The sequence below is a fragment of the Erpetoichthys calabaricus genome, chromosome 3 (assembly GCF_900747795.2).
Source record: "Erpetoichthys calabaricus chromosome 3, fErpCal1.3, whole genome shotgun sequence".
Classification (NCBI taxonomy): domain Eukaryota; kingdom Metazoa; phylum Chordata; class Cladistia; order Polypteriformes; family Polypteridae; genus Erpetoichthys; species Erpetoichthys calabaricus.
Genome location: NC_041396.2, coordinates 46709884 through 46719751, shown reverse-complemented (window position 1 = coordinate 46719751; position 9868 = coordinate 46709884). Strand labels below are relative to the sequence as shown.

Genomic DNA, 9868 nt, shown 5'->3' with positions numbered 1-9868 from the left:
AAACCATACTGCTGCTCACTAATCATCACGTCACTTCTTAACCTAGCTTCCCCTGCTCTTTCCCATAACTTCGTGTTCTGGCTCATCAATTTTATCCCCCTATAGTATTTGTTTTGATTTTATTTTTTCTTATATTATTCTCTGCACTATGAAACACTAGTGTATATGTGAAATGATGTGTATGAAAGCAGCACAAGCCTCGGACAAGTGGCAGTCCAAGGCTACAGCCTCCTATGTTCCATACAGTCTGTCATAAGAGTCTACCTTGACAGTGTTGCTTTAAATCTGGGGTGGGGGTTTAACAAGCACAACAGAAGAAAAGAAGTAAGACAAACAAATGGTTTCCTAAAAAAAATATAATTTAATGGATGGAGAATACTGGTGTGAGATCAAGCACACAAAATACTACAACATCCTCAAACAAGACATGGTAATGTTAACTAATTACAAGAGCCCTGAGCAATGTTTTAGATGCTATATGTCATATACAACTTGCTTGGATGTTTTCATAAACAATTATTAAATGTTGTTTGTTCTTCCTAAGTCATTTAAAGTGTTTAAAAAATGTCATAAAATTTCACAAATTATTAAATAAGAAAAAACTTTTTTTCTGAAGAAATTGTTAAAACATTTGATGAACCACGTTTTTGATGTTGTTGATTACTTCTATAACATCTATAATATATTTTTTATGTATTATTTTTCACATTATTGTTTAATTTTATCTTTATTTTGGCTATATCATTATAACACCATTTAGTTTAGTTAGGGAAAGAGTAATAAAGTAGTTTGGGAATTTCTTTGTCTTTATCTTCAGTTTTGGATTTTGACGACTGATTGATATTGATTTTGAGGATGCATTATTTTTGAAGTTTTGTAAGAAAAAACAAAATTAGAAATATAAGCACCTAACAATAAAGCCCAAATGGTCAGTAAGAGAAAAATATTTCACATAGCAGAAACAAGTGTGGGATCCCCACCCCATCCCATCAAGTGTTACCCATCTTTGCAGACAGGTGGAAAAGAAAAATTACTCAGACATACAGAGGTTGAAGAGTGTTATGCAATTGGTGAGTACCAGGGACAAAAAAATGAAGTGGAGTGGTCACAAGAGCCAGAGGTCATCCGTCTCTGGGTTGACTGTTTAATTAGGTGGCATTTAGCCTGTAGAACAGGTAAACTAAAAGAAGGGGATCAGCCTCCTTTGATCAAGAGACTAGAATTGACTGGTCCTCAGTTGTACCCAGATAGAGCAATCTCCAGTTGTGTGGAGAGAGAGAGAGAGAAAGAGAGAGATAAAGAAGTGAGGCCCAGAAGAAGGTAGATTTGAGGAAGAAAAGAGATGTTGAAAGAGAAGCTGAGAGAAGTTTGGAAATGTAAGATGAAAAATACAAACCAGTGAATGATCTCAGAACATATGCAAAAATGTACCTGGAAATTCACTTGACAGTAATAGCAAGTTGGATTAAAAGTAGACTCATTGCAAAGTGCTTGAGAGGTGAGGATAAAGGGACATTATAGACCTTATGAACAGATCTAAGTTAAAAATAGGGAGAAAGTACAGGCAGGAATAGCAAATCTGGACCCTAGAGACTGGAATGCACAGAGCACATGTCATGTATTTTGCCTATAGCTGCATTTCTCCAAGGAGTAAAAGGTGGAAACTTTAAGGTTTACCAGTACTTCTGATATGGACAGAGATTTTCAATGGCAAATATTCAGGGTGTTATGATTTGGGAAACTTAAAAAATTTCCTACACTTCCAATAATATTTTTCTGAATCTCATCACCAACTATCTAGTGGTTTAGAGAATCTGATTTTAATGATATTATCATTGTAAAACATCTGTGGTTACAGTTCATTTTTTTGACATTACGCTTTGTAATTACCAAGTTGCCATGTGATTTTTTGTGAACATCACTATTTTGTGGCTGTATTGCCAAGACAGGATTGTTGGTTGCCTGAGACATGGCTTTAGGAAGTCATATTTTCTGTCATCACGCATTGTATGTGATGCCTTATAAGCAGGTCCTGTATGCCCGCTGACGTTCAAGATTGCTTAAGATATTTTGTGTTTATTAGTAAAAGATTCTCATGCCACTTACTTATGGTTAGGTTCTTTTTTGTCTTTCTTCTCTGGTTGTGGTGAAAATGAATTTGTTCCTTGGGTTTTGACCTTCTCCTGAAATTTTTGGTTAATGTTTATCTCCTTGCCTTTCTTATCTGCCCTTTTGTCATGTCATCCTCTGTTTTTAATCAGTATGGCTTGTTTTCTGGCAAACCAATTAACGATAAGATTGAAAGACCCAGGTTAAAGTGACAGAAATTTAACTTCAGGGTAGAGATAGACAGGGTTGGAAATGGCTGAGGGTCCATAATGTCCTACTCAGATATAAACCACAAGGGTGAATTTATAGTGGAGGGGAAAACCAGCTCCATATCAAACACAAAACATACAGTAAGACCAATAGTATAACTCAAGGCCGGTAGACATCCCCTTCTCTGATCTGTCGTGAGTTTAGATGGAGTGCTTAATTACGGGTCATTTTTTTAATTCCAAACAAGCCTTTTTAGGGCAGGGATCTTACCTTTATCCGATAATTTATATATTTATATATACCTTCTGACAGTGCATCTCTCCCAGGTCCTCATGACCAAATTAAAATGTTCATTCCAAAAATGCCACTGCATTGTAGTTCTGGCACTAGAAGAAAAGATGCAGGCTTAGGGATGAGGCATCTGCAGAGCTACTGCAACAGTGATTTATTTTTAAAACGTTTTATATATATATATATATATATATATATATATATATATATATATATATATATATATATATATATATATATATATATATATATATACTATTTTTTCTAACTGTAAGATTGAATATATTTATCACAATTTAATGTAGTTGCCTGTTTTGTAATGCTTATTCTGAGAGCATTTTGAATGAAGGTTGCTATATACTGAAGTAGTATTAGTATTGATTTTATTATTAATAAAATGTGCATTCTGTTTAATTTTCTCACATGTGGTCAATATGTAGTTTAGGAGGATTACAACTAAACATCTTCACTGTTTTAGTTAATTTCTTTTTATTATTTGTTTTGTTCCATTATCAGATCACTCAAAAAGGTATGTTTCCTTTTCTATTTTCTATTTTCTATTTAACAGTTAATTAACCCTGATATACATGTTTGGAAAACACCAATGTGAAAATACAGAGTTAGAGTTAATTTGTAGTTAAACAAACTGAATTTACCAAAATATTAGGATTATGTTAAGTTTTCAATGATGTGTCAATACAAAATTTGCAGTGATGTCGAATATACTGTGCCCCACCTGAGGATATTTTAATATTACACTCCATGAGCAATAACATTTATGGAATATGCAGTATATGGTAAAAGTTAACTCTACAATCTAACATGCAACAGAGATACAGATTCAAATCTGAGGATGTGGAGTCAAGTCCTGTAATTTTACACACAATTATGACTTAACTAAAAATGTCAGTTTCAATCACGTTATATTTAGAAAAACTTATACCAGTATATACTTACTTGCATAACAAAGTAATAGTAATGGAGTGACAAATCTTGCTGTATTTTGAAATTTAAATTGGTTGTGCTCTTTTTAAACCAGTTGGTATTACTTTAACTACTGCAAAAATGAATCTATTACTCGTTTACTCTTATGTAACAAAGCTTTAACAAAGGCTTCTTCAGGTCTTAATTATACTTATTTAGGATAATTAAATAGTTCTTTCATCTTTGTGCTGTGTGTTATATTAAGAGCCTCAGATATGCTGGTAAAATTACTGAATGAATAGGGATGATTCCTAGGTCTTGCCTGAAGTAAGCAATATCAAGAGAAAAAAATGAGGAGTGGGCTCCCCTAGATTTGTTTGTATACTCAGATATGGGAGTGGGTATCTCAGGAGTAAACCTCAAGACAATGATTATGTTTTTATATTATGTAAATTAAAGAGCCATCAACAACAAATCAAATGAAATTAATAATATATTGAACAATTATTAGTAAAGTTGAATAAATTGGACTCTGCAGTTGCATGAATTAAAGGTAAAGTACCACTTCCAGTTAGCGGAAATAGCCCAAAAGTTGCTAGAAATCTACATTTTGTACCTAATACTTGTATGCAAAATTTGGTTGGCTTAAGTGAAAGCGTAATCAGGTTATCATATTTACACACACACAGACATAATTCCAAAAATGGTATTTTTGGACTCAGGGAGGTCTAAAACGTTGAGATTCATCAAAATCTCAACATCAAATTTTTGGACGATTACAATACTTTCCTTATACTTCGTATATGAGAAAGTAAAAAAGATCTCACTTAAGCCACCTCTGACCATTTCAAAGTCATAATTTTAGTAACCACATTACTCAGAGATAAATAAGGACTTTACTGCGGCTGAATAAGTGTTACTAACACCAACAGAGCCTTTGTTATGGTCTTGTTATATAAGAGTAAATGAGCAACAGATGGCTTTATGCAGTACATAAAAGGTGTTACCAAACAGTTTATTTTTCTAGTTAATAAGCATACCTTTGTCATACTGTATGGTCTAACAAGTATCCTGACAAAATAAGAAACAGCAAATAACTTGTTTTGTGCATTTATATACTGTAAACCTGACACACATTGCCCTAATGATATACAGTATAATGAATTACACAGTTCATAGGACGATGTACATCAAAGGATTTGCTTGCAGTTTTCAGTTCAGATTTATTTGCTTTCTGGCAAATAACAACAGTTTCCTAATGTAACATAATTTCAGTGTCATATGCAATTAACTGTCTCAGTGTTAATCTAACCAGTCACGTTGTATCTTGGGGGAAAAAAAAAAGTTTGGTGTCTTTGATAAGAGATTCACTAATTTAGTAGGCTCTTTTTGGATAAACTGTTTGTTACTGTATTGTGTAAATTAAGCCTGACTAAAGTTAAGGAATAATGCATATATTTGAAAAATTGTAACTGGGAGAAAATAAACCATTATCAATCAAAGGTATTCTAAAGGTTTAATAAATAAAATAGACACATATTCTCCTCACCACTGATATATAGAAAGATTCAGCGCCTGAGAGACAAATGTCAGCATGTTGAGAGAATCATTGCAGACTTAACACCTGCTTCCCTATACATTTTAGTAAAAGCTATGTGCTCATTTTGCCCTTACTAACAGTGTCAATTAAACAAAAGCATTATAGTTGGCACCATATCTAGAATACAATCTAGCTATATACGAACAAAATCAAACATATTTAGCAAAGCTTTCCTCTACGTTATATTGGTAACCCACAGAAAAAAAACACTTAGAACAACCTTGACGAGAACAGACCATTCAGCCAAAGCAGCTCACCATTCCTATCCACTTAATTCTTCCAAAATCATATCAAGTCTAGTTTTGAAAGTCCCTAAAGTCTTACTGTGTCTCACACTATTTAGTATCTTATTCAGTGTGTCTGTAGTTCTCTGTGTGAAGAAAAACTTCCTAATGTTTTTGAGAAACTTACCTTTAACAAGTTTCTAACTGCATTCCCATGTTCTTGATGAACTAATTTTAAAATAACAACCATGATCCACTGTACTAATTCTCATCATAACTTATAAACACTTCAATCATATCTCCTCTTAATCTTCTTTTGCTTAAACTGAAAAGGCTCAGCTCTTTTAATCTTTCCTTATAATTCATCCCCTGTAGCCGTGGAATCACTCAAATCAATATAATCAATATAAATTGCTCAAATTTCCATTTTTGTTCATATTAATTTTAAAAATTTCCCATTTGTAGTATTGTTTTATTATTCAGTTGTTGCATTAAAAAAACGTTCCTAATTTCAGAAAAGTATTCACTTTTTAAGAGGAAAATACTATTATGTGGGGTGGCATGGTGACACAGTGGTACAGTACAGGGACTAGGGTTCATGTCCCAGGTGCTCCTTGCATAGAGTTTGCATGTTCTTGCCATGTCTGCATAGGTTTCTGTGGTAAAGCACATTGTCAAAACACTGCGCTCTGCCTCTAGGTGCGAGCACATGGTTGTGGCCTTATGCAGACGCAGGGTGTTCTGTGTGGAGGCAAGCTTATTGCTTGATTTAGGCCAAGAGTTCCACATTGGCACTCCGTGGATAGTAATCATCTCCCCAGTAGTGTAGCTGCTTCCCTACTGAACTGTTAGTTTTTTTGTAGAATGTTATACTCTTAACAGCTTACTGAGTCACACTTCACATACTACACATCTCTATTTGTGAGGATTAAAAATGTGCAAACGTTGCTAATCTGAATTAAGATTAAGATTTTATCAAATCTGAAATATAAAAAACAAGTTTGAGGAAAGTTAAAATTTGCAATAATATTTTAATTCAAAAAAGTATCTACTCTGAACTGCCTATGAAATGTATTTCTCATTGATTTGATCTTCTATGAAAACAGACATAATCTTGATACTTTAAAGCTTGTATGTTCAGTTTTACTTTTCACTTGTGAAAGAAAGAAACCCAGCAGTCAAATGAGTATCACAGAAAAAGTACAGGGGGTGCCTTGTGTTTGATGATTTGATTAAGTAAAGAATCTGATTATTACTTATTATATTTAATAGTTTAGGTAGAATAAGTCAATAAAAAAACTATATTTTGAAGTTAAAAACCTTTTAGACATTGAAAATACTTAAAGTGATGGTTCTTTTGTCTTTCCTTAGATGAGAAACGCAATAGCTTTGCTAGCTAATTCTATGATGTGTCAGATTTCCATAATTAATACTAAATAGAAGGGTGTTGATTGTACATAAAAGGCACTTTTACTTTAAAACCTGAAATGATTTGGTGCCTTTTTGAATCTGATTTTGGCTTAGAGTGAGTCTTGGACCACTTTACTTTCATGCTCAAGTAAGGGCAGCCTTATAATTGTTATGCTACACAAAGAGAGTCTAACTCTATACCAGGAGTGGCCATGTTCATTCTAAGTTTCTTCAGATGCTGTGTTTGAATTCCTTAGTGAATTGAACTCTGATGGTTGTTGAAATAGTGAATTTCTCAGTTCAGTTTTGAAATTATATCCCACAAAATTTAAACACTGTCTTAGAGACTCTAACACTGTTGACAAAATGGCACATTTTCCACACTACGCAAAGATCAATGATAAGATGCTAGTGTGCAAATCTGATTCACATTTATACCTATGCACTTTTCTTCTCAAGATCCTAAAATGCTTTAGTAAATATATTAATCATAAATTTTTATTTAATACTGTACAATTATTACTCCAAAACCTCTGTTTATACATTTATAAGAATATAAAATATTTCATATATGAGAAGAAACTTCCATTTTTCAGGCTTGGATAACAACTATATTTATCAGTACAAATAATGCTGTCTTTAAAAAAAAAATTCCTGAAACTTATTTTACTGAATACCATATGATTATTTTTGTTTTTTGTTTCAATCATATTTTGCTGTCATTTTCTTTTGTTTTACTCAACAGTTGAAATAAATGTTTTTGGTGAACACAGAACCTGTGGTGTGGGACGTATTTTCCTTAATAAACTATCTGACAAGCTGCAGCGTAAAGGTTTCTCACTTTCTGAAGTCAATGATTCTGATTTCAAAAAACTGCTCCTGGTTTTCTGCCCAGTCATCTCTCGAATAGGAACTGATATTAATGCAACGCTTTCCGAAACTAAAGGTAAGTGAGGCACCAACACACGTTTTCACAGAGCAGGAGTCTTTTGTAGTTAGGGCTTTCCAGAAATTATTCAAAAATGGCATTCTTTCATAAACAACACAAAAGAAATTGATGTCCTAAGCAAATCACTGCTGGTAACACTTAAGCATAAAGCAGGAAAAATGTTAATTCTTCTTATACACTCTAACTTCAGCTTGATTCTTGGTGATGCAGGGCAGAATTTTAGTGTTGCAGGCTTTCACATAAGATGTGTAACTGAAACAATCTTTTTTTTTTTTTACTCGTTAAATAAATATAATTCAGCTGACCTGTACCATTGTTTCTAAATGACACCTTGCTGTCTTCAGTAATGTTTTCCATCACAACTGCTTAGAAGAGAATGGGAAGCACACCTGCCATGTGGAAAGTTATAGCTAGATTAGTCTGAAGTTGAAAATATCAATTCTACAGCCATTAAAATCAGGACAATCAATCATATTGTGCATTCAGAAAGTATTCAGACCCCTTCACTTTTTTCACATTTTGTTATTTTTCAGCCTTATGTGCAAATCATTTAAATTAATTTCTTTCCATAACAAGGAACACTTAATACCCCAGCATTACAAAGTGAAAACCTGATTTTAGACATTTTTTACAAATGTATTAAAAAATAACAAATTGAAATTACAAATTACAAAATTTACTTTATACTTCATTTTTTAAAATTTTGTTTCTACAGCCAGGTTTCAATTCATACTGGTCTCTGTTCTGTATGCAGAGCTGCATGATGCAGGCTAGAGGCCCATCTCACAGTTTTTTTTAGAACATTAGAACAATCTAGACAAAAACAGGCCATGCAGCCCAACAAAGCTTGCCAGTCCTATCTATTTAATTCTTCTAAAAACATCAAGTCGAGTTTTGAAAGTCCCTAAACTCCTACTGTCTACCACACTACTTGGTAGCTTATTCCAAGTGTCTATGGTTCTTTGTGTAAAGAAAAACATCCCAATGTTTGTGTGAAATTTATCCTGATAAATTTGCTGATGTGTTGGTTCAACCTTTACAACCAATAACCCCCCCCCCCCATCGATCACACTGACTTAGCCCCCCCCCACTACGTAATTTTTTTTGTTATATATTGCCTTTTATTCTTGTAAGTCTAAGCATTATCCTATGATGAAGGCCTCTGGTAGGGGCTGAAAGCTCAGGAATAACAACTACTTTATGATACGTGATTCATTTTCTCCCTTTGTGGATCTCCTGCTGAATATATATATATATATATATATATATATATATATATATATATAATATACTGTATTTTTTTTTTCTTTTACAGGTTTTGAACATGTTATTCTAGTGGTCATGCATCACACGCCAAATCCTGAATATGTAATGATAGACAGCGGCAGGTTTATTGAAAGTCCAAATGTAATATTAACTGTGGACTGTGTTTTTCATGAAAAAGTTGGTTTGCTGGAAAGTAAGTGTAATGAAGTTGCTTTAGAAAAGATTTTCACCTGTCTCACTGAATTATGAAATTAATAGTGAAGGATCATGACATACAACAAGAATGATGCATCCAAGGGATGGTCTCAGAAAACTGAATTATCAACATCATGAATGACATAAAGAGAAGATGTTGTTTTCATGAAGACTTCTATACTTTAAGAAATGTCCCTCTGTAATGATGGGTTGTGGTACACAGTTTTTGCTTTACCATTCATCAGTTTATTTTTGTGATAGCAACATGATTCATATGAATGATTTTATAAAGACTAATCTTTCATCCCTCTCTCTGTGGTTTTGTTTCATCTTGTTCAAAACTCTCAGTATTATTGGCAAGAGTGTCTCTTGGACTTTAATTTTAATAAAAGGTTTATGGTGTGCTTATTGTTTGCTTTTAATATATGAAACGAATCCATCCATATATATGAAACGAATCCATCCATTTTCCAACCTGCTGAATCTGAACACAGGGGTCAGCTGGAGCCAATCCCAGCCAACACAGGGCACAAGGCAGGAACCAATCCCGGGCAGGGTGCCAACCCACCGCAGGACACAAACCAAGCACACACTAGGGCCAATTTAGAAACGCCAATCCACCTAACCAGCATGTCTTTGGACTGTGGGAGGAAACTGGAGCACCCGGAAGAAACCCACGCAGACACGGAG

At 33.7% G+C, this 9868-nt stretch overlaps 1 long non-coding RNA gene across 1 annotated transcript; it reads left to right on the top strand.

Moving 5' to 3' along the window:
* Nucleotides 1-5750: 5750 nt before the first annotated feature.
* Nucleotides 5751-9582, top strand: LOC127527291 (uncharacterized). Its single transcript, XR_007934595.1, has 2 exons — nt 5751-7714; nt 9033-9582. It is a non-coding gene; the product is annotated as an uncharacterized LOC127527291 (long non-coding RNA).
* The last annotated feature ends 286 nt before the right edge of the window (nt 9583-9868 follow it).